This window comes from Podarcis bocagei, assembly GCF_964188305.1.
Source record: "Podarcis bocagei genome assembly, chromosome: 10".
In the NCBI taxonomy this organism is placed as follows: Eukaryota; Metazoa; Chordata; class Lepidosauria; order Squamata; family Lacertidae; genus Podarcis; species Podarcis bocagei.
The window spans coordinates 40044262-40070216 of NC_138135.1; the positions used below are offsets into that span (position 1 = coordinate 40044262).

General features: G+C 43.3%; 1 protein-coding gene and 1 long non-coding RNA gene across 11 annotated transcripts in view; one reads left to right on the forward strand and one right to left on the reverse strand.

Moving 5' to 3' along the window:
• The window catches only part of LOC308596132 (uncharacterized protein), a 270729-nt gene that overhangs the window by 112757 nt on the left and 132017 nt on the right, over nucleotides 1–25955 (forward strand). The window contains exon 1 of one of the 5 annotated variants that reach the window (XR_014012334.1): nucleotides 8081–8205. The exons of the other annotated variants lie outside the window; for them this stretch is intronic. The gene's annotated coding sequence lies outside the window, so the exon portion shown is untranslated. Of the gene's footprint in view, nucleotides 1–8080; nucleotides 8206–25955 lie in introns of those variants that run through there. 5 annotated transcript variants of the gene reach the window in all.
• Nucleotides 16996–25955, reverse strand: part of LOC308596139 — a 231686-nt gene continuing 222726 nt past the window's right edge. For all 6 annotated transcript variants that reach the window (XR_014012350.1, XR_014012351.1, XR_014012352.1 and 3 more), the window contains 7 exons: nucleotides 25279–25410; nucleotides 24702–24858; nucleotides 23855–23997; nucleotides 22270–22328; nucleotides 20641–20788; nucleotides 19422–19686; nucleotides 16996–17107 (listed from right to left, as the gene is read on the reverse strand). This is a non-coding gene — a long non-coding RNA (uncharacterized lncRNA). The remainder of the gene's footprint in view (nucleotides 17108–19421; nucleotides 19687–20640; nucleotides 20789–22269; nucleotides 22329–23854; nucleotides 23998–24701; nucleotides 24859–25278; nucleotides 25411–25955) is intronic.

The following is a 25955-nucleotide window of genomic DNA, read 5'->3' on the forward strand; positions in this document are numbered from 1 at the left end:
CTTTCTCTTTTCTGTAAGAGTGTCCACAGCAGCTGTTGCATTGCCACATAGCAGCAGGACACACAATCTTCCAACGCTTCTTGTTTCCCCATAACAAACAAGATAATCAGGCCTGGCCCTACCATTAGGTAGAATGAGGCAGCTGCCTCAAGCAGCAGGTGCAGAGTGCTGCTGCTGGTAAGCAGTTGGAGGACACAGCTGCTATGTACAAACCTATCGTTAAAACTCACAACACAAGCAGTTGACAACAGTAAAGAGAAAGCAATTGAGTCGGCATGGAGTAGCTTTGAAATAATTTCTGTAGCACTACTATACATGCCACTGTTTTCACATCGTTAACAGAAGCATAAAATGAAAAAGTGAGCTTAATGTTCTGCCCTGAGCCACTGCTCAATTAAATCAATGAAAAGCCCCTGCGTGATTTCATTGGGCTTTACTCTACTGCTGTTTGAGTCAATGGCACAGACTTTGTTTTAATCAGTAAAATCAATGAAGGTTTGTGAGTTCACTCTCTTACACAACAGGAAGAAGGCATTTTTGCCTCTGATGCAGCTCTTTATTAAACGCGTGAATCAAACCAATGTAGTACGTAACATAGAAAACAGCCATTTTGTCCGAAATCCAGCATTCAGATAAGCATGGCTCTCTCTCTCCCCCCCCCCCTTTCTGCAATCCAGTGGCTGTGTACTTTTCTGCTTCTTGATGTGGATGCAATCTCATCAAAGTGGATTTTTAAAAATAAATGATCTGTTCTTATTTTGAAAACATGGAGGACTGGAGCTGTTCTGTACTTGTGTACGTGCCCTTTCCCAACCTGAAAGCGATATGAGTAGCATAATGAGGATCAGAGTCAGGATCACAAAACTGGCTCTGTGCTGCTGCATAATGCATCTTGGTGTGGTTTTAAGATGGAGACAGAAGAGATTTTAATAATGCTTAGGTATTTTCTGGGAGTGGGCCAAAGACAGCACCTGGCCTTCAATCTACTGACAGTGCAATTCTGCCCATAACTACTATTACTAGAACCAAGGTGTGGACTAGAGGTGCAAGGTGCACCAATAAACAGGAATGTACATTCATTTAACAAATGGAAAATTAATCAAACGAATCTCATTTATTTTACTTGTAAAAATGAAAAGGCACTACAAATTAATGACTTTTGAGTGAATCTTCTATTCATATTGTTGCACACCACCCCAATCACCGAGTGATGTAAGATTCCAGGGGTTCCAGGTGCTTATCCTGGATTCATGTTTCCTTTTGGAAATGAGGCACTGTGGAGACTATGGTGTCTTTATGAGACATACAGTGGTACCTCAGGTTAAGAACTTAATTCGTTCTGGAGGTCCGTTCCTAACCTGAGACTGTTCTTAACCTGAGGTACCACTTTAGCTAATGGGGCCTCCCGCTACCGCCACACAATTTCTGTTCTCGTCCTGAAGCAAAGTTCTTAACCTGAGGTACTATTTCTGGGTTAGCAGAGTCTGTAACCTGAAGTGTCTGTAACCTGAAGCGTCTGTAACCCGAGGTACCACTGTAGTTTATTTACACATACATACAACCTGAGGGGTTCACAGAATTACCCCAAAAGGTCTTGTTTCTTTGATAGCCACAGCCTTAGATTCAAACAGAACTCAGACATTGCTCTCAAACGCTTCTCTGACTCTCCAGCTTGCTGCTTTACCTAAATTGGGCGCTGGTACAGTTCACAGAAAGGTTACTGGGAGGGGGTGAAGAGGCAGCAGGCATAATCCAACCTGACCATTCTGTACCAACGCAACAGGTCTCCAACAATGTAATAGGCCTTTTGCCCTAATTGCCCACAGAGAACTCTCCAGTCATGGTGGTGAAAGGCAAGCAAGGGGAGGGAGTTTATGAAAGTGAGCGACATGTGATTTACTTTCCTTGAGCTGTTTCTCTCGCTGTCTGGTGGTTCCCTATGGTGTTTCCTATACACAAAATCAGTTCAGTTTCTCTCCTACGGCTTCAGACTACCTGGCACCTAAGTTCCTCCACCTTGCTTCTTAAGATTAGCATCCATCTGTCTACCTGGTTACTCCTTTGCTGTGCCACTTAGTAGTTCTGCTTCATTCACATGGCAGTTAGGACAGGTGTAGCCAACATGCTACTCTCCAGATGTTGTTGGACTACCCTCCCATTCCTGACCATTGGCTATGCTCCCTAGGGCACTTGTAGTCTGAACAACACCTGGAGGCACCATGTCATGTTGGCTGTCCCTGTTAGGCTGTGTTGTATGCCTTTTAGTTTCTCATAAATGGGGGCCCTTTGTCCTGAAATGTCACAGGTCTAATCCTTGGGCAGTGGGGGAGTAGAGTACCAGAAAACCCCATGCCATTTGGATGAAAAACAGTGACAGACGAGAAGAGCACTTTCTGGGTCTCCCATTGAAATTCATAGAAAACAAACAAGAGTAACAAGAATGTGTGGACTGCTTCCAAATCAGTGATGAAAGAAACAAAACTTTTAATACCCAAAAAGGCATGGTGTAACAAAACAATTGTGCCTGCCATCCCTCTGGCATGCCTCTGGCATCAGTGTCTCCCAATGCGACTTTCCTGCTCTGTGTTTGCCTTTCAGAGGTGCCTGCGTTTTACAGTTCTGCGCAGGATCCTGCACATCTTCTGCGTGCCCTCGTACATCAGGTGGCAGGATCGTGGTGCATCCTGTCCCTTTCAGCCAGAATGAATGTTTGCATCTCTCTCGCTTTGGCTCGGGCTCTTGAGTTCTTCATAGTAATCATGAAAGCAACCCTGCGAAGTACACCGTGTACTTGCAGCTGGGGTCGTAAGCAGACAGAAAGGCCGTTGCTGAAAATAAAAGTGCTTCTGTCCTTGATGATGTTTCTTTGGTGCTCTTAGCTCTGCAGTTCTTCATGCGGTTGTTTTGATCCACAAGGGAGGGGGATGATTTGCAGCCTCAAGGAACAATATGACCTGGCACGCTGCTGCTTACTGATATCTTCCTCAGACATGTGCAAATACAATTTGCCAATGATGATGTTGTGAAAGCCTCTTTCACTCATGATTGTGCAAATGTTTGAAATGCTTAAAAGCAACATCAGCAAAAGAAAAGTACTGTTTGTAATGGATAGGTTGTTGCCACGAGCTATTGATTAAACAGTATTTTAAAAAATAACCTTAAATTAAACACTTAATATTCATAAGAACGTAAGAGCCCCTGCTGTGTCAGGTCAATGGCCCATCTAGTAGCTTGCTCCCATAATAGCCAACCAGATAGACTTATCTTCCACAAAGTTGCCTAATTCTCTTTTTAAAAACCATCTGAGTTGATGGCCATCACTCCATGTTGTGGTACCAGCTTCCGTAGTTTATGCACTGCATGAAGAATACTTTATTTTGTCTGTCCTGAATCCTCCAACATTCTGATGAGAGAGAAATAGAGAAGCTTCTACATATCCAATTTCTCTACAGCATACAAATATCCTATACACCTCTATCATGTGCCCCCTTACTTGCCTTTGTTCTAAACTAAAAAGCCCGAGATTCCTAGGAGAGTTGCTCATAGAGGAGAGTCTACTTTAGAAATACCACAATTGGTGGTGGGGGTGGGAGTGAACCTTGCAATCTTCTTGTCCTGTCCTGGAATGGGATATGTACTTTCTCTGGTCTCCTTCCACAATGCTGTCAGCATAGAGATGCATATGTGCCAGCTCCAGAGACAGCTTGCACAAGCCCTGAGCAGAGGAAGGTGCAGAAACTGGATATCAGCAGGGCTAACCCAAGACATTCTGCTACCTGAGATGAAGGGCAGGATGGTGCCTCCCATTCTGTTTACAAATACCAACCAGAGTGGCAACTGAATCGTAGTTCAACACTGGGGAACAGCACCTGTGCCAGCATCTTCCACTATCCCTGAGAGCAGCAGGCAACCTGCACAGGCCTCATAAAACACAAAGCTGCAGCAGTTGTTGGCATGTACAGTCCACCGGAATGCACTTTCTGCATTGTATGTTGCTTTGCAACCTAAACTTCTGAAACATCAGGTCACGGGTGATGATTAAATGAACAAATATGTAGTTGTCAGATCTGGTTATGCAGATTTTTACTTATGCAAGAATTAGTTAAGTAGAAATTCAGCTAGAAGTGGGTTGGAAGCAGCCTGGGACTGCATGGTTTGGAGAAAAGCGCTGGCAGGCTACATGCAGATTTCAGCCTTACTTTGTCTACTAGAGAACCACTATCTCTCCCTGCATCCACCACCGTTCCCCACCATCTTTGGTAGCTTGAGATTAGACAGGCCTATATTTCAAAACATGAATTTTATATGTATAGAGATTATGTATCTGATTGGGAGAAGCCTAGCATCGCAGGGAGTTTAAAGCATAACCAAACCACACATTCCATTTCCCCCTTATCAACTCAATTATATGTAATGATGGCTGACTCTTATGGACCAATATCTGCATAAGTTTAGATACCATTAGAGCATCATTGTTAAAGTACCTAACATCACCCAAAATATCATAGAGGCATCTTGGAGGCATCTTTCTAACTTGTTGGCTGCAGTCTGGGTTCAATTGACCCTGCATGATGCAAACATGGCCAGTTCTAGGATTATATTGATTTGCTTGACCAGCAACAGACACAGATCAAAGAGTAAAATCTAGTTGAGGGAGCCCTGTGCAAATGACTTCCTAGCAGCCTCCTGTATAAAAAACAGCACTGGTCAGTCCCATAATAAATGCAATGTAAGCACTTAGGCCTTCTAAGATGTACAGCACAGGGGTTCCAGCACCTCTCAGGTGGGTGCCATTGCCATTATAGGAGAATAAGGGAGGTGGTGAGTTCTGGCACCTCTTTTTCTAGAAAAATAGCAGTGTGTACAGGTATATATGTTCTCTAACTTGTGCACTTCTTATCGGTGGTACTTATTTACATCTACTTAATTGTACCTGCCATACCTTTGGTTGTCTGCTGCCTCAGTCTAAAATGTAATGTTCAGTATCTAGGCTGAACATCTTTCCACCTAGCTTACATTATTTAGTTTTCACTTGCTTGTTGTGTATGAACATGTCACCATGATAATTGGCGGTTTGGCATCACCATAATTTGAAAGCTGTGCTTAGTTATAAGTGCCTTAGTTATAAGTGCATTCAGGATGGGGGTTATGAGTTAGATTGCCACAGTGACCGGGCATAATTAAAGTCAAATAGGCCGTAAGCCATAGTAGAGGGGTGGGGGTGGAGCCACCCTGCTGATACTGAAGCTCCGCCTCCTCGCCCTGCCCCAGTGCTGTCCCAAGTAAGCAGCAGTGATGCTTGTGTTGGGAGGCAGCGTCCCTGTATCTCTGTTTCACGACATGCTAGTTGAAATCAGTATGAACGAACCCACGCGGTATAAAATATAGTGTTATTAGTTTGGGAAGGGAGGAGTCGGTGGCATGCCAATAGCCTTCTAATTCCTGGAACCAGAAAATGTTAAAATCTAAGAAAGGATTCAAATTCCTGGAATAGCCAGGCTAGCTTCCTTGTGAGGTAACAGCCTAAGTATTTCATTTCACTTTTAACTTGTATACCTCTTTTCTATATTACTATGCACAAGTTTGCATCAACAAAATATACAACAAAGAACATAACCTTATAAGCATGGGTCATTAAGGTAACAAAGGAAGTGGTTCAGTGCTGTGGGTGGGTTCCCTTCCCTCAACTCACAGACAGACAAAGGCCAGAGTGGAGAATTAAGTTATGGGAGCTAGAAGCTGGAAGCAGCAGGCTGGGAAAAGTGCTGCTCAGCAGGACTGAGCAGTGCTTGATTTCTGTCTGAATCCAAGGCTGTGGCTACAGGAGAAGCAAGACCCTTTGGGGATGTGAATGCTCTGCACTTTCTCCATCATAGGCTCATATATGTGTGAATAAACCATTTATCATAGAGGCACCACACAGTCTCCTCTGTCCCTCATTCTGAAGGAGACACAAACCCTGGGTAAGCACCTGGAAAACCTGGAATCTCTCACCATTCAGAAACTGGAGTGGCATGCATCAATATATTAGAAATACTGTACTGCAAACACTGTCTGAAACCATGTTTATAAAATCATGGCTGTAGAACGCAGGACATCTGGGTGGACTTTGTTTGCACTTTTCCTCATGACACCTTGGTGCAGGAGGTTAGACTAGATGGCCGCAAGAAGGAACGTTCCTTCCTTACAATTCCATGACTGACTTTTCTTTCATTCCATTTCAGTTCACTCGGAGAGCCCCTTTGCCTTTAGTTAAATTGCTATATAAAGCCTACAGAGAGACAAGAATACTGAATTATACATGGTTTTTTCCCTTTTCTTTTCCTGTCCCAGAAGCGTAGAACTGCCACTTTGTGTATATGTGTGTGGATGTGTTTGTTGGCCTAACGTACGCACCTTTGCACAGTGTGTGTTGAAAAGCAACATTTAAAGTGCTGCGGATTTTTGGCTCCGTTTTTCTTTTTTCCTTTTTGGTGGTGATGGTGGTGTTTAGACCCAGGCACTGTTTGGATGTATGATCAACTGTGATATGAAGCTGATGAAAGAACTATATCAACAGTATGAATAAATGATGGCCCTAACATGAACAGCATAAATAAATGATTCCCTCCCTCTTCTCCCGCCTGCTTCCCCCCCTGAATATAAGATCAGTTAATTGAATGCCTAGTTAGCTGGATTCCCACCCCACTGCTCCATATAGACTACTTGACCAAGCAAGCTTGCCTCCATATGGGAGCATTTGTGCATGCCCACCCACACAAACAGCTAGATCCTATGGTGCTCCTCCATGCACAGAATTAATCCCTCCATAATTGAAGGTTCCTATAAATGGTAGGGCCGGATATGATTTTAGCTGACTCCCCCAACCCCCACACTTCCCAAAAATCTGTTCCAGAGGTTTAAGGAAGCCTCCAAACCCCCAAACTGGCATAGGAGGTAGTTCAACACAGCTGCAGATTTTTTATTTTTAAACCCTACTACCTTCCTTCATGGAAGGACATTTGCTGAGCAGGGAGGAGTCCTTTAGGATCAAACCTTCTGTTTGTGTTCCTGGGGGTTTGTTCTCCCACAATGATATAAGCAACTGGCACTATGTGGGCAGTTTTATGCCCTAGACCAGGGATGCAGGAGGATGAGGAATCGGTTAATAGTGACCTTGAGCATCCTTTCTGTAAGCAGAATTCTGCTTATTGGTTCTTTCCCAGAGGCTCTAGAATCTGTGTCTATGACGGGCATGTGAGTGTGAAAGGGGTTGTGTCTGAGTGTGCGCTAATAGGGGACTGGAGGGTGTGCGAAAGGCATTGTGCGCCCTCCTCGACAACAGCTCAGAACTTTGTGCAGATTTCTGAGCATGCAGAGATCTGTTTACCTGCATTCGTGAAATATGTAAATACTTTTTGAAAAATGTGTCCAGGCTTTTAGGCTGACAGTTTTATGAAGTTTTTATTCCACTGGTTTTAACTGCTGTCATAATGTTTTGAATCATTTCATGTAATTTTACTGCTGTGAGCAGTCTTGGGTTCCCCTTGGGGAGGAAGTGTTAGGGTTAAACATCTGAAATTATAATACACATAAACAGTAATAAAAAAGGGAGCCCATCCCTGCTGTAGCTTTTTTACAAGAACCTAACTAATTGTGTTTATTCAGAAAAGTCCGTTCAGTGCATAGAAAAACGACAATCAGCCATTTCTTACAGAGTTATCACAAAATCAAGCAAGCCAGTTTTTCAGGCTACAAGGTAGTATACTTAATGGGTCACAAAATGTGCGGCAACTGTCTTTTGATCCATAGGTCATGCAAAGTGTATGACAACACCCTTTTTACCCGAGGCAGCCTTGCATCAGTATGAGCAGACACAGGGACTCCATCTACAAATTCCTAAATTTAGGACTCCTAGATCCCTATCAGGAAGCAGGTATTCACTTACCTAGATTATGTTGCCATCAGGTCCATCAATCTATATTGTAATAAGCTGGAGCTAAATACAGATCTATATACGATAGGAGTAACCAAACGCAACATGATTGTTTAATTGGACTGGTTTGTTGTGGCCTGTGTCTGACGTTACATAGCTCCCTTTGCAGTTTCCAGCATAGAAACAGTGTTAGATAACTGAAGAAGGGATCTGTGTAAATTACAGTAATTAAGAATAATAGCAAAGAAGATTCATTTGGGGGCATTATGTAAGCACACATCAAAATTCAGGTAAGTTTCGTGCCATATGGTATTGTAGTAAGTGTATGTCACACCCCTCCCCTCAAAAAGAAAGTTTAAAAGGCTAAAGGCTGTTTAATTAGCCAGAGGCTGGGTGAAGAGGAATGCTTTTGCCTGTCACCTAAAACTATGTAACAAAAGCACCAGGTGAGCCTCTTTGGGGGAGGTTGCCCTGTGAAATGTGAAAGCGCCTTGATTTACTTGGGAGGAGGTTTACGCTAGGGAGGCATGCTGTGACAAAGTGTGAGAACTCCTGCATCATAGAAATCTGGCCTCAGTGGTATTTTAATCTTCTAGGAAGGATTGCCCAACCTGGCTGTTGGTTCAAACATGCTGACGGAGACGAATAATTTTTTTTTATATAAAAAAAAAGTAGGAAAACTGTAGTATATCAAAAGGGCTGTTGAAGGGGTGGAGGAAGGCTGTCTATGTGTGTGTGGGTGCCTGTGAATGCATGTCTTTGGAGTTCTTTGAACGGTCCACGTGCTCCCTTTATCTCCAGCTCTTGTTAAATGCAATTGCTTGGCAGGGGTCCACCTCACATGGTCACCTGAGCTATTTCCATTCCCATTTCCATGGCAGTGCATGAGAGAATCAGCATCACGTGGCTCCTTCAGTGGAACACACAGCAATCAGTTATTATTGCTGCCAAGGAGAACGGCATAAAACCCAAAGTAATGAAGCCACATCAGCGTGTAATAAGAATGCAGTCTTTATGTACACAGGGACAGAGATTTGTGGCAGGTGTGTGGGGTGGGGGGTGCAGAATAGGTAAAACCTCTGCAGAAACAACATATTTGACAGATCAGTAGCATGTGGATCGCCCCTTCCGCTGAATTACAAGACTGTTTTTTCTCTCCTAGCTGCTGTTTTAGACTCCTGCCTCAGACAGGCCAGTGGTCAGGGATGATGGGCATTGTGTTCCAAAGCATCAGGAGGCCACCGGGTTGAAGAAGGTTGCTCAGGCTAGTGGAAAATAAAGAACTGAAAATAAAAAGAGACTGGTTAAAACTAGGGCTCTATGGGAACATAATTCTTTGGAAAGAAGAACCGATTTAGCCAGATTTTTCAAGTCCAGCTTCTTCTAAGCTTAATCATGGCTGTGAAGCCTTAACCTTTGAGGGGCAAACTACAAGATAAACTGTCGTAATGAAGCCTGACGGGTCTTTTGTCATTGCAAAGCACTACCAGGGAGAGGCAATTGCCTCACAGGAGGGACAGGAGTGCTCCTGTAAATATGGATCCAGAGTGCTGTTAGGTGTGGGGAGGTAGAAGCACCTGGGGGGGGAATAATCAACAAAGCTCCTTCCTGGAGTCTTATTTCCACCAGAGACCAGGCAAACGCAACTTCCAAGGGCTACTCACTCCGCAACTAGAGCAGGTGAACTTTTTCAGAATGTGGCTACATTCTGAGGGCTACATTCCATTTGATGGCAGGGCTAGAGGCAAATGTGGGCAGAGCAATGAATGTGGCCTGTACCTTCATACATTTGGCTAGCACAAATAACCCTCTCTATCCTCCATCCATGCAAGTGAGAAGCATAATCAGAGTTTCAAAGACAATTTTGAGCCAGGTAAAGAGGGTGCAGAGCAGGGTGAGGGGCGTGACTTGGACATGTGTGTGACCTGATAAGAATCCTGAGGGCCAGATAGTGATTTGGATTTGGCCCTCAGGACTGAGGTTCCCTCTCCCCCTCTCTACATCCGTTAAGTGGTTGCTGTGTATTTGGCAAAAAAGTATTTGGCAAGCCTGCCAGCTTTGAAAATACGCTTCATGCCTTTACAAGCCTTTCCCCCTCCTTCAGATTCAACTTTTGCAAACACTGGCTCACATAAGGAACAGCATACATTTCTCCTTTTGACTGTGTTTGTGCGCAACGGTTTAATATGCAGCGGTAGACATTGCCAGTGCCTGAGTGACAGATGGGGTTGGGCATACGTTGAATTCCAGGTTTCAAATACAGTATTCTTCAATAATGGGAGGCATAGCCTATCAAAGGCTTAGCTGAAATAGGGACCGCTTTTTGTGAAGTGTTTCACCTCAACTCATGCCCATTTTGGAGAAGTGTTGGGGGCCTCATTAACATTTGCCCCATCCACAGGGTGATCTTTCCCCTTCTGTCAGCAAGCGCTTTGCTGAGAGTAGAAGAGACAGCGAGGAGAAGGTAGAGGTGGGGGAGAAATTGGGTCAGTTAGTATTTTAATGGGAATCAACCTGATTTGCCCTCATGGAGCCAATATGCAAACTGAAATGCAGCTATCTTTCAGAATGCACACATCTCTGAATTTTGCAATTTGGTTCTCCAACCAAAACTGTTATACAGTGAAGTATATACTAGGGGGGAAATGTCTATATTAGTGAAAATAATGAAAATAATGGTCTTATTTTAGGGGAAATACTTGCAGAAATGTTTATATTATGTCAAACATGCAAATATGCATATATTAGGAGAAATGTGAATGTTCATGTGGATTTCCTTTTTAAAATTGCAAATGGGGAGAACTTCAGGCTGAAAACGTGAGAAAGTAAAATTTATGGATTTGTCTCTCCCTAAAGACAAGGAGGCAGTGCCTGCTGCCAGGGTCTGGGATCATCCCTGCTGCAGGTGGGCTTGTTTTGGGGTTTGGGGAGGGGTGTGTGTTTGTTGTCTGATGGCTGCCTTTGTTGTGTGTATTTCATAGGGTGCTTTCAATAAAATATCCACAGGCATCTCCCCATGTGTGTTGCACATTCTATGGTGTAGCCCAGGCAGTGGCAGCGTGTGGAGTGTGGGATGTGTTGGTGTGCTCCACCTGTATTTGTTTTACCTGGTTGATATGTGTCATGCTGTTGGTGCTCATGGCTATGTGATTGGTAAAGTGTGCGGTATGCATGCCTGGAGTGCACAATGTGTGGCCTGTGCTGATAGGCTGATGAATTGAGCATTGCTAGGGACACCACATGTGCCCTCTTAGTTTGCATTCCTGGGCCGGCGGTTGAGAGCCTCTTCCCATGAGCTACCTAGAATGGTGCTTGGGAATTCTCCCATGTGAGCACCATTCTTGTGGCAATGCTGGCTGAGATGGATCTCCGTTTTCATGGTTTCTTTTCACTATGCCAGACTGGGACCAGCCCAGCTGGTATGTATCTCCAAAACAGGGTTTGGATCTGGCATACTTTACTCTGGCTTAAATTAAGTCAGTGTAACTTTTGCTGGCTCCCCATAACCAGGATTGATCTCTGAATTAATGAAGAAATAGAATGTCTATAAATTTACTCTCCATCTAGTTCACTGAGCATTTCAAAGAGCTGTTCTTTTGTGAAGACTTGGTTGCGTATACAGTTGTCTTGTGCTGTATCTTACAGGAGCTTAAAACGCCATTTCTTTCACTCAAACACACCCAATTAAGGCTAGCATTTTAGCATGGAAAGCATGTTAAAGTGAATGTTCATGTGTGTGGCTTTGCAGAGCAACACAAAAGCTATTATAAGAGTCAATTGGGAAGAAATTGCTTGTGTATAGATTTTTGTCATGTGGGCTCTCTCTATCTGTGTGTGTGTATGTGTGTGTGTGTGTGTGTGTGTGTGTGTGAGAGAGAGAGAGAGAGAGAGAGAGAGAGAGAGAGAGAGAGAGAGAAACATCCTGGAGGTTAATTGCAAAGAACAATACATAACTTTTAAATAGATTAAAAGTATATAAAAGTTCAAATAATGTGATCAGTGAGTGCAAATCTTTGTAGATCCCCATAACAATCCTATCCAACTGTACCCCATGAGTAAGGCCCATTGAGCACAGTAGGCTTTACTTCTGAGTAAACATGCACACAATTGTGCTCTTGGCCTTCCAGCATGACAACCTAATCAATCCAAGTAGGCAAGGAAACAAAAAAGACAAACAAAACTGGAAATATATTGAGGGGAGGGGATGTACGTTGCATAAAAAAATAGCAATTAACCTTTGAAGAAGCAATGTGACTGATTAAGTGAGTAAAGAAAAACAAGAGGGCTTGGTATTTTCATGTTTCTCAATTCTGTTACAGGAAAATCCTCCAGGGAGAACCTTTGAAGTTGCTTCTCAAAGTCTGCCGTTTGTGATGTGCTCCACCCTGTGCTGAAGGGGTGGGACGGTGGGGAACCGCTGGGCTTGGGTGAGGTTTGCATGTGCAGACCCCTTCCTACTTGAGACAGCTCTTCTTAGGAAGCGAGGCTCCCTCCCTGTCAGCGTCTTCCTTCCTCTCCCCCCCCTCCCAGCACAGCTGTGTGTGTTGCTTCCCTGCATATGCTGTGTTCTTGCAGGTTGATTTCCACAAGATACTTGCTTGGCTTGCTTGGGAGGCAACCCTGTCACGATAGTAATCATGAAATATCCGCAAATTATCCTAACCTCTGCCTTCAATTAAGATCTGTATCTGGGTGGATTTGTATTAAAATTACAAATTCAAATGCAAGGCCCAAAGATACCCTCCTCTGCGTGTCTTCTTTCAAGTCTGGATTGCTCACTAGCAATGCTTATAAGCCCAGCATTGCTTATCTGAGTTTTTGCCAGTTGTGTTTTCCCTTTGTGTAGAACCCAATTGGCAGTTCTGCCCTTCAACCCAGAAAGACAACTAACATGCTGCCCTCCCTATGCTTTGGACCGTCTCTATCACCCATCACCCTTGACCATTGGCTATGTTGACTGAAGCTGATGGGACGTGCAGTGCAGCACATTGGGCACCACTGTTAGGCCTGCTTTACTTTCTTGCACCAGCTGATTTCCACCCACTAACCTGTCCCCTGTCCCCCACCGACAGCCAGTAGCATTCACATACCCTCAACTCCCCAATGGATCTCTCCAATGGATTTCTATCCCGGCTTTGAGAATCACTGAGATTCAGTGCACCAGATTCTTCAAGTTCATATGGAGGAGGTCTGCTATCTGCCTATAAGATCTGGGCAGCTTAAATGGTCCTATACAGCAGAGAGCAGTTGGTTTTGACTCCTAACCAAGCAAAACCTAGCTAAGCTTTGGAACATTCAGGCTGCGTTTATAATTTTTTTTGGATACTGCATTATTTTTACATTTACTGCTACATACATGAAGGCTCTCCTTCATCCTTATCCTTCCCAGCACACACCCAAACCCTCACTTACCACCAGGCCCACCAGGGCTGGAGACATTTAAACCATAGGGCAAAAGGTTGTGTAAACCTCCATTAAGCTAAAAGCCTCCGCAGATCTTAAGTTGCTAAAAACATCTGAGGCAAGACTATATAGCAGACTCCCTGGTGGGCAAATGTTATTTGGGCACATGAAATGATGGACATACTTAAAGATCCCATTGAATTTGAGGTATGTGTCCTTGGGCTATGAGGTTTCCAAATGCTGCTGCCATCCGCACCACTCCCAGGTTTTCCATGTGGCTATGGAAGCCTGCCTGAAGCTCTCTCTGCCTGAGCTAGTAACATCCAGCTTCCTGTAATAATCCTATGGCGAGGCCGACTGCAATACATCAGACTCATATAATGTTAATGGGATGTCATGCTAATGGGAACTTGGAAGCAAAATCTCCCGACACATCATTGCAGGCATGTTCTGCACTATTTAGTGATAATTGTATTTATTCGTACAGTTGTCATTGTTATTGGAAATCTTCCTAAAAAAATGGAATGTAACAAAATCATGGAGAAAGGCTGTACAGAAACAAAAAAAGGTAAAGGTAAAGGGACCCCTGACCATTAGGTCCAGTCGTGACCGACTCTGGGGTTGTGGCGCTCATCTCGCTTTATTGACGGAGGGAGCTGGTGTACAGCTTCTGGGTCATGTGGCCAGCATGACTAAGCTGCTTCTGGCAAACCAGAGCAGCGCACGGAAACACTGTTTACCTTCCCGCCGGAGCGGTACCTATTTATCTACTTGCACTTTGACGTGCTTTTGAACTGCTAGGTTGGTAGGAGCAGGGACTGAGCAACGGGAGCTCACCCCGTTGCGGGGATTTGAACCACCTGCCTTCTGATCAGCAAGTCCTCGGCTCTGTGGTTTAACCCACAGCGCCACCCGTACAGAAACAAAAGGCAACAACAAATTGCTCTTTAGGATTTTGTAGTTGTTGCAAGGATAGAGGGAGAGCATCTCTTAAATACTCTGGCCATGACTGAGAAGTATTTTGACAAGATGTTTGCAAGCAACGCAGTCTGCATGCTAGGGGAGGGGAGGGTGAGATTTTTTGGGAGGGCAGGGTTGTTCCAAAACATTTGGCTGTCTGAAGCAAAAGATAAGATGGAACCCTCCCATTCCTGTCAACAGCAGTTACTGCTCGAGTTAAAGGAGAGTCACGCATAGATGGTTTACAACAACAGTGGTGGTGTTATGGGTGGCATTCAACTAAGTTTTACCCAGAGTAGACAAATTGACATTAATGGGCCTATTTTAGTCACCTTCATTAACTTCAGTGAGTATACTCTGAGTAAAACTTAATTGAATGCCATACTATGAATATTAATAATATTAGCAATAGCAATAATAACCAGCACTAAGTGTCTTTTCACAAGGGCCATGTGTTATTAGAAACCAATTTAAAAGACATTATGTAGCCTGTGATTTACTGCACTGCTTGCTTAATTACACTAGCGCTTTGCCAAAACCTGACCTCTAATTTCTTGGAAGTTTTCTTTCCCTGCAGAAAAGGCGTCCCTTTTTCTGCCTCATTCCCAGGACTCTTTGGAATTCCTTTAGGATTTTGCTGGGTTTCAGCTTCTCTTCTCTCATTATGAGGTGCCCATGGGTGGTGTGTATGGGGTTTTGGGGGTTTTTTGCATGCAAAATAGATTACATACGGTGGCACTTCTCAGTGAAATGAATGTCCATTGGCACAGCCTCCATTCTGTGTGAACCAGAACCCTGTTTGAGTGACTGTATATGGGCTTGAAGTGGATCAGAGCACATATAAAAGCCCTGCTCCAATGTCCCCACATGCAGGCTCCAGTTCAGACCTTCTTGCAAAAGGGGTTTTCTGAGATGTGTTCAGTTCAGCTTGGTTAGTATCCTATGTACAAGAGAAAAGGAACATATCTCAGTGAGAGAGCATCTGCTTTGCAGAAGGTCCCAGGTTCAACCCCTAACATTCTAGGTACTCAAGCTTGAGGTCCACTAAGGCCCATTAGATCCTTTTCACATGTACTACTGGCAAGCTAGGTGCCCCCCCCATCTTATATCTGTGCAGCTGGTTCTTCCTGCCTAAGTGTAGTACCTTCATTTGTCCCTATTGAATACCCTAACTGTTATGTACTGAAGTTCTCACCCTGGGCCAGCAGGGGGATACTGTAGATAGTTTTCACTCAGGTCCACATATGCAAATAAGGGATTGAAAGTGATGTTCAGTGATTGGATAGTTACAGAAAATGGTTACTGTTGCGTTCTAGTGGAGCTCTATATAAGCAGGCTGGCTGAACCCTTCAGTTCAGTTCTGTTCTGGCCTATGAATAAACAAGAGCTGTTTGAAGAATCGCTGTGTCGTCTGATATGTTCACCCACAACTTAACACTAACCATGCAGTTCGAATCGCAATGCAGACCTAAATGTGTGGAGATCAGGAGAGGAGGGGCAGGGGCAGTGTGCATGGGGATATTGGCAGAAGCAGCCAACACAGTGGAATGGCCTGCACAGCACTGCCCCACCACACCAGCCACTCCTGGACAGGGGTGGCTAGCCAGAACACACTCTCACACACACATCATTGCCCCTATCCAGTCCGAGTTCTCACATGTAATTGTAAATGCTTGAAGAGGACTGCGGACTTGTGAACAATATTGTATGTGGTTTTTGTGTGTGGGTGGTAAGTAAACAAGAACAACAACAGTATATGAGGATCTGCATAACCTATGGGTAACTTCCTCTCGATTCCAGTAACTAAAGTTCATAAACGTTTGCAATTTATTACTACCCAAAGGGGATATTATATATATATATATGTAGAGAGAGAGAGAGAGAGAGAGAGAGAGAGAGAGAGAGAGAGAGAGAGAGAGAGAGAAATATGCTAGCAGCAGTGCTCTGTTGCTGCCATGGGCTAGACCTCTCATTCAGAAACATGCCCCTCCTTAGCCATGTGAACCACTCTGCCAAATGCCTGTGAGAAAGGAGCGCACAAAGCAAATGAAGCTATTTCTGTGCTTCACCACAGAAACACGAAGTTTTTCTCGTAAACCCTGCGAATGAATGTGGAAGCAGAACAAACCGAACCAAAACAAACACCACTTAAATGTGACTGCCAAAAGGCTTATATACCTGAAAATAAGCTGCATATGCCCCAAATTGCTCAGCCCTTTGCCCCAGGAGGTTTCATTTCAGAAGATTTGGATAATGAGAATTACATTGCCTAGACAAACCATTTTTCTTCCAAAGCATACTTTATCGATCCTTTTTAATTTTTTATAAGCCTTTAGAGAAGAAGGCTGTTTTAACTACATATATTAGGAATGAGAATGAGGTCTTTACGTGAACACCATGAACCTTGCAGGGGTGGCCCATGGCATGGAAAGAGCAGCGCAATCAGCGCTTTCTGCCCACATACCACTGTGGTGCAGAACTGAAAGGGCTCCCATGCTCCACGGTGAAGAGAGCCTTACAGTGGTTACAAGAAATAGAATAGCATACTGCAAATGAAGGGTGTGCATTTGTTTCAGAACGAGTGGGAAACTGAACAGAACAGGACCCGTTCAGCCCAATTTCCATATGTTGGGAAATGAATGCAGAGGAGTTTGTTTGGGAACCAATTTCTTCCATTTGTGGTTCTGCTGTGATGTCAGGACTGTCTTCAACTTCCCTTTTTCTTTTGACTCAACTTTTGACACTGGACACTTCCGGTGGCTGCCATTTTGTTCTTCCTAGGATGCTCTGGATGTTGTTCTGAGGTGTTCTTGGGAATGGGGGTGCTGGCTGCTGAGACAGAAGACAGCTCATTGCACTACTTCCACCATTGCTTTTCCAAAAATTAAAAGAAAGAGAGAAAGAGAAAGAAAGAACTCAAGATGAATGCGAGTACTTTAACAAAGTAATTACTAATGAATAAAACATGAAGCAAACTAGATTTTGACAAATGAAAGGCAAACCAAGTAAGAGTTTCAGTAATGGGTATGGATGAAATTCTGAAACGAACATACAAAAATTCCTTATACATCACTCTTGTGAAAAAGGCATTGATGAAGTAAATTGAAGAAGAAATGTTTCATTTTCTCTCTCACTCTTTCTCTCCATGACTCTTATAGTTGTGCATTTGTTTCAGAGCCTCTACGGTGGTTCTCACAATTCTGTATAACTGTTTTATAGAAATCACAATAGTCATGAGAAACTCCCACCACTATGGGCTGGTTTAGACTAACTAGTAATCAGGGATGGGCGAGTCTGTCTCTCAGTTTCTCATTTTTCCAATTCTAAGTTCAGTTGCCCTCATTTCTGCATCAGTTTTCAAAGGGAAGCCCATTGCAGTAATCCAGCGTTGGAGTAAACTACTGTGGTCAAGCTTGCCCAATCCTGTGGTCAAGCATTTGCATGCTACTCTCACAAATGTAAGCATTTTAATGCACACTTTACCCTAGTATATGCATTTCTGTACACATTTACATAGCTGGAGAAGGGCAGCACATATTTTGGATTTTGAAAGATGTGTTTGTGTATTGTTTTGGAACGTTCATCTTTAAATGTGAATGGAATCAAATTCCCCTCCATCCCCGTGTAGTAGTCAGGGCTTTTTCCCAGCAGGTACTCACTGGAACTTAGTTCTGGCACCTCTCAGGTGGGCGCCATTGCCATTCTAAGAGAACAAGAGAGGTGTTCATGGTGAGTTCTGGCACCTCTTTTGCTAGAAAAATAGCACTGTTCCAGAGCCTATACCTGCCCACAAAGGTTGTCGGTTTCATGCCTATAAAAGGTGCCAAATAGGCCTGTGACTAGTTCGTTGGGTCACGGCTGTCCTCCAGGCCTAAGTAAAGGTGGTTGCAACCAGGGGTGAAACTAGGCTTTATTTCCCCTCGGTCAAAGACCCAGTTTGGAACCCCCATGCGCATTTGCATACACACACACATACACAGGCTGGGAGCTTCAATGGGGGCTTCACCCAGGACCAAAAACCTGACTAGTTTCCAGTAGCTATGGCCCTGATCGCAGCACACCAACAGTTGCACAGGAGCAGGGGCAGATCTACTGTGAAACTAATCTCAGAGGGGCTCCAGAAGTTACTTTACTCCACATTGCTTCTAAAAAAATGGGTCGAGTAGATCCAATTTGAGTAGCAAAAACTTGAAAATTGTAAGGCATAAGAAACTTTTGTTCACACCAGTGACTTTGACATGTGAGATAATCCAGTACAGTGGTACCTCGGGTTAAGAACTTAATTCGTTCCGGAGGTCCGTTCTTAACCTGAAACTGTTCTTAACCTGAAGCACCACTTTAGCTAATGGGGCCTCCTGCTGCCGCCGTGCCGCTGGAGCATGATTTCTCTTCTCGTCCTAAAGCAAAGTTCTTAACCCGAGGTAATATTTCTGGGTTAGCGGACTCTGTAACCTGAAGCGTATGTAACCCGAGGTACCACTGTACAGCAATTTAAATCAAAATCTGAGATCATAGAAACATAGAGTTGGAAGGTACCCAAGGGTCATTATCTATTCCAACCCCCTGCAATGCAGGAATCTCAGCTAAAGCATCCATGAGACGGGCATCAAACCTCTGCTTAAAAACCTCCAAGGAAGGAGAGGAAGTAGTTAATGTAGCAGGATATAGTAATCAACTTTTTTTTAAGTTGTAGTGATCTGTCGTGGAACCACCCCATTGAATAAGATAACAGTGATTGCCCAGACTTTGTTGTTGGTTGCAAAGGGGTCATCATAACAGTTCAAGCTTCAGGGCTCCAAAACTGTAGGTCTGCCACTGCACAGGAGTATTTCCAAAGTTAGACAAGGCCACCCATAGTTCATACCATTCTGATACAACGGCAAAGGAATTGCTTTCATGGAGGGGAAGGAATCGTAAGAACAAGAATATGGAACATGAGAACCCTTCAGAATGGGAGAAGTGAACAATATTTACTTCATTCATTTCATACCATTTGGATTGCAATTACCCGGACACTTAGCCCTCTGCTATAAGCATAATGGGATTACTGAAATGTGGGTTAGTAGCTGGCATTACTGGTTATATCACCTGCAATTTAAGATAATGGGCCTTGAGGAAGAGACCTAATTTGAAGAGAACTGACCTACAAAGACTCAAGTCATCTGGAAGGCAGTTTCTGTCACCGCTGCCATTAAGCAACATCACTCTTAACGAGTCCAGGCCATTGATGCAATCCACAGGGCACCGCTGGTGCTCAGACATCATTGCCCTGCATAGACCCCCATGGAAATGAATACAGATGGGCAGCTTCTGTGCTTAGTGGATTGCTTCCAATGTTTGCTTAGCATTTAATTCCGTGCCAAAGCCCACATTCGCTTATCGTGGCTTTCCAGAAATCGGAGCCATTGCTACAAGAAGCCATGGGGAAGAATTGGAGACTTGATTAGTAAAGCTAACAATAAATAAAGGACTAAACTTTGATCGACAATGTCAACGTATAATATGTAAAAACACCCACTCAGATATTCATACTACATAGGATGGATTTACCTATGTCCTTTCCTTTAATTCAAAACCCATGGTTTTTTGGATCAGGGTAATGAAGCTGTGTGAGGGGTGATTTAGCCCTTTGCCCTATGCAGTTTCCCTTACATAAACTGCATGGTATTTCCCCTTCCTCCTCCACTGCTAATAGCTTCAAGGGGGAAATTAAGTTGGGAGATAAGGCATGGAGAAAGCAATTAATTCACTCTTCCCCAATGGTCCAAATATGACTACATTATGACTGTTTTTAATGAAAGAAACCGATTTTTGGAAACCCAGATCTCCTGCATCACTTGAAGTCTGACTGAATTCAATGAGGCTTACTCCTAGGTAAATGTGTATAGAATGCAGCCATAATAGGCTACTGCTGTTCTCCCTCATATGTCCTGGCACTGTTCAGTTGGTTTGCCACATTTTTTATCTTCCTGCCTTCCTCAGAAAAATATGCGTAAGGTTCCCAGGAGACTCCAGATGCTTCCTGTACCCATGGGCAGAGCCAGTCTGGCATTCCTGCTAGTTTTTTGCACCACACCAACCTCCCCACTGCCTCGCCTCTCCCGGGAAGCAACATTGACCCACCTGCCAGGAAAGTGCCCTAGTAACTTGACCCCATTTAAAGCAACAGCCCAGTTCGTTCATTCAAAGGAACATGTCAAGATGCAATGCTGGGGTGGGAGGAGTGGGCCTCTCCTTGACAGGTAAATTATCTTGTGTGTTTGATTTACATAGACACAAGTGTTTGTGCCAACATCCTTAAAAATAAATAAATCAGACCAACAAATCTAAGTTGCCATTCTGAAAATGAATCCAATAAACACCTTCAGCTTTCAAACACTCTCAGATGACTAAATCAGCTTGCAGGAATACTAGCAGTCTATGCAGCCCCATGAGGAGGATTGAATGTAGAAAGAAAGTCTTCCTTATAGAACTGCTAACAAGTTCCAGATGGCGAATTGAGCAATGCACCTTAAAGAAAGAAGGAAAGGGGAAAAATATGTACTACCACATTGAACGGTTTTTCTCATGAGTAAACATATGCAAGGATAACAAAGAGACAGACTGATTCCCACTTTTTTTTACACATGCTCTGTATACAAAGAGAACTAATTAGGCCCATTGAAAACTTTATCTGCGCATACTTGACACTGATTAAAAGGGGGGTTCATTTTTTTCAATGTAGAGTTTGTGACATGCACATTCTGTAGTGTACATAAGATTGGAGGTGCTGCAGGAGGTTGAGAAACTGCAAACAGAATAAACCCTTTTATCCACAGGATTAGTGAAGGACTTGTATTTAGGAGTATGTTTACAAAGCACACAATGACCACATGAATAATGTCCCGTGGGCATAGTTGCACCCATGCTCTTGTATAAGTATTAGTAGAAATAAACCAATATTTATTAATAACGCTGTGTTAACTTTTAGTCAGCACATAAACCAGGAAGTTCGGCTTTTTCCATGCAAATTCTTTCGTAACAGAGCTTTCTTGGTTAAAGTTGCAAAGAAATAAGAGAATAAGCTCTTGATAAGGCAATCATGCTGAAACATGTTAGGCACCTATCTATAATAAAACATTTCCTCATTTTGGCATATTTGAGACATTTCTCTTTATCAACTTTTAATAAGAAAATGAGAAGGGAGACTACAAAACTGAGACTTTCCTATTGTTCTGCAGACAATCACAAGGAACAAAAAGCTCTTATCTTATCAATGGTAGACCACTTGGAGGTATTTTGTTTTAATAAGTGGTACATAAAATTTGTTAAAGAAGATGGATCTTCCTTGCTGATTTGATGACTGCTGACAGATACCCTCTGTCTTCTAACTTGGTCTAAAGAGCAGCAGCTTCTTGCTCAAAAGTAGAAACTGATGAAGAATAACAAAGCATTTACAAGCCCATTTCAAACCTTTCCACTCAATACAGGAACGATGGGGAGAAAGGGGGTGTTCGAGGCGTGAGCAGGGATTCTGAGGGCACGGGCAATGAACATTTTTGTATGGCCTCTGTCTCCAGTTTCAGCTGCCGTGCATTATTTTGAATGCATGAGGAAGATATAAGAATGAACTCTACATTTCCTACGTGCAGCACCTGCTACATCTTGATTGAGAATCATCAACATTACATTCATGCCTTCTGCTGTGTTGGCAAGAACAATATAGTTCCACATGATTCTGAAGAGTCTTGCCTTGTGCAACTACTATACAGCATGTTCCTTGGAGGCCAAATCTCCTCAGCAACACCCCCTCTTGTCAAATAGGAGGTGCTGCTGGTGTCCTCCCACCCTTGTTCCCAATGGATATCTTTATCTCCCTCCCCACCCCCTTGTTCCTGATGTAGACCTTCAGACATCCTTTCTTCCCTGGCAGGGATGGGGCTTGCCTCAGGTGGCAAAATGTCTTGGGCTGGCCCAGGCATCCCCACCCACCTGCCTACCTTCTTACTTACAATCATTTCAGGAGGTTGCACTGGCTCGCAGCCTTCTCCTCCTTAGTCTCAGTGTTGCCCTTGTAGAAATCAGCAGACAGGAAGGCAGGGACAAAGGTAGAATTAGTTGGTTGCAGCTGTCATTGGCTTTGGCTTCATCTTCAGTCAGTCTTTCTGCCTTCTGACCTATCAGTCCCCAAAAGCCCCAGCCCCCACTACACAGCAATCTTGAGTACTGTCAATGTCTAATGATTGCAGAGGAAGGAAAAATATAGGGGGACCTTTTTCTCTGTAGAAAAACTTTCTGCAAAGGAGTGTATAAACAATTGCATGCAGTCATATCTGCAGCATAGTCTTTTCTGGACCCATCAAGTGAGATTCTTTATGTCTCTTCTCTTAGAATTAGGCCCGATGTTGCATGTGATCAGGAGTGTATATTTTTTCAGAGGCTTTTATGAGCTCATTTCTCCTCTTTCTCCTCACACATTCTGCTTGTTATAACTACTGCATGGAAGCTACTATAAATTGCAATGAAAATGCTCATGCTTTGGGGGATATAAATCTACATTTGAAAATGGGAAAAATGGGATTATATTATTTCACAATGGGCCCTGTGTGTACCAAGGCTGCAGGGACGCGGACTTATAAAAAATATTGGGGGGGCCCGGGAAAGCTCATGAATAATAAATGAGCTCATGAATATGCAAATAAAGTGGCGCCGCCTCCTCGTGATCGAATAGGGGAGAGCGTGCTGCGCCTATTAATCAGCTCCGGAGCGGAAATTGGGTGGAGCTTTTGCTCGGGAGGGAGGGCAGGAGGCATGCAGCCCGACCCTGTGCATTTTGGGCTGGGGGAGGGGCGGCGATGGCGCTCTGCTGGAGGGGCGCCGGAGATTATTGGGGGGGCGGAGCCCCCCAAACGAATTTTTGAGGGGGCTCGAGCCCCCTCAAGCCCCATGGAGTCGGCGCCTATGCAAGGCTGCCACTTCTTAGAGTTAAAACCAGCTATAATGTAGTAACATATGCAAAGTAATCTAAATGTATGCAAATTGTACATTGATTAAAGGTGAGCCTGTGACCTTAGACTATGTAGTCAGGGGACAAAAGAATACTGGGTCAGTTGATAGCTAGTTATTTTGAAACCATTTTGTGTAAGTGTAATATATGAAATCTTGACTGTTTTAATTTAGAGAGATGAGGGTCGGGTCATTGGTTGGTTGGTTGGGATTGAGTGTTCATTTTCGTTTAGTAACTGGTTGGTTGCCATAATTTTTGTGTTAGCATTCCATATTAAATCCTGCCTTTTTCAGTTTGGGGGGTTGGGTAGAGTTGTCAGCCATTCATTGTAATATTGGGTTGTTGCTGTTTCACTCTAAATATAAATGTTGCATTAATCTGATAAGAAAGATTATCAGCTTTGGGGAAGCAGTTTCCACTTTTAAGTTTTCCAAGTGAAGCAATACCTTGTCTGTTCCAAGTAGGAAACAGTGTATCAGACCAAAAGTTTAATTAACTTTTTTTTTAAAGTGAGTTACTCAGCAACAAGAGCTCTGTTATCCTTTAAAGACTTTAAGATGCTTCTTTAGTCAATCAGGGAAAGCACTTACTTGCAAACATAACACACACAAATTCCCATTGAGCTGTGAGCGTGGCCTTTTTATAATTTAAGCAGTTAAGCATAATAAATATGTCTTGCTTTTAGTACTTCTCACAGACGAGGTTGACTTTGCTGCTCCCTGTACTGGCAGTCCTAGAATGATTAATTAGGCATAAATGGAGGATGCAAAAACACGTGCTCGTATAGTTTATTATAATAGATATAATTGAGAAATATATTTTAATTGAAATTCCAATCAGCAGCAGCACACAAGACAGGAGAGGACACTAGCTAAGAGAGATGCATTTGAAGTTTCTTTTAATAACACCCATTACAGAAGAATGAATAGAGCATGGAGCTTATGGGCTAGAGAAAAGTGCGACCCTAGGTTTTCAGCAGGACTTTAGACAGCCTATTCCATTAGTATTGTCAAGGTGACTTGTGATGGAACAACACTCCAACAGTCTACCTTTTATCAGCCTAAGGTTACAGCCAGATGGATGTGCGTTCAAGTGCCACTTGGACCATTTCAACCCTTTGGACTCATTTAAGCCAGTTACACATTCTCACATAACATCCCATATGAATTTAAAGTTCAAGAATGGGGCATCCGTAAGCTATTAGGTCTCGACAAGAGGTTTTCTGCACTTGCTATGGGGCTTTCCCAGACAGTAATTGCCCACATGGACTGCAACTCCATTGGCCATGCTGGCTGGCACTGATGAGAGTTGTGGTCCTCAGCGTCTAGAGACCACCACGTTGGCTGCCCTTGTCCTTGGAATTATGTGCATTCATCCTTCCTTTGGGGCACATCTTATATGGATACATGGAAGGCTGTTATCTTTCCAATTACCTACCTCAGCAATTTGTCCCTAGAGGCCAGCCACATCTCCTAAAACAGGCTTTCCTAAACTGTGCTTGCTTGGGCTGATGGGAGTTCCAGTCCAAAACATCTGGAGGGCAGCAGGTTGGCAAAGCCTTCCCCAGGAAGTTTTTCAGGAGGCTTGTCTTCCCCTATGGGATCAACACGATCCAGTTTCTTATAAATGAAAATGGAGATTGCATTTCTAACAATCATGACTAGAAGGCAGTGATGAAAATGGATTATATCTTTTACCAGTTTTCTCATAAAGCTATAGCATAACTCTGACCTTACAGACAAAAATAAATAAAAAACTACATTGGTATCAGTACTTGTGTGTTCTTCTCCCAGTTGACCTATCCTTCATTAACACAACTAATCCTTTAAAAAAGCTATTGCCATGTTTATTTGTGGCCATCATGACATCCTCGCTCATTGAGTTCCATATGTTCTCAGTTCTCACTTGATGACCTTGAGTTCTTGTATCTGTGCATGTGTGGGAGAGAGAAGAAAGCATATTTCTGCAGTCACACTTCCCATACCATCTTACATTACATTCTCCTTTCACTAACCTTATTTGCAAAGCAACCATTCTCAACTGTTTGACGCAGGAGTGGGGAGTCTGTGGCCCTCCAGATGTTGTTGGATGTGCTGGAGCACACATCCTAATTCTTAGGCTGCAGAGCTCTGCATAAGGGGACTTACTTTTGGGTAGACAAGAATAGAATGGCATTTCTAGTTAAGAACTGATAGATTCCCTTGGATCATTTATGTTACCTTCTTTATTTCCAATATATCCATTTGGAAATGGGCAATCATAAATGTACAGACTGTTCCAAATTCAGACACACCCTCTCTTTGTGCAATTATCATGATACTTCTTAATTCCTTTTCTAAGAATTCTTAACAAGCCTTTCCCATTTTTTACTGTCACGGCATATTGAGAGCATATTATTTACTGTGATTGTTCTCTTCCACTGCAAGACTGCTTTCTGTGTCAGCAAAGCCGCATCAGAACCTATCAAAGCACATATGGAGGTAGGATTATTTGACATATGGTGCTTTGCATGTATTAAGCTCTCTCTCACACACACTCAATTCTTTGTCAAGTTTGAGATTTCTCAGACTTTTTGTGGGTTTTACTATACTACTTTTCCCTCACCTGCATAGTATGCCAGCTCACCTTTCATTATTGTTTTAAATAAAATTTATTACATTTTTTTTCTGGGGTAAGATTTTGCTAGTGTCT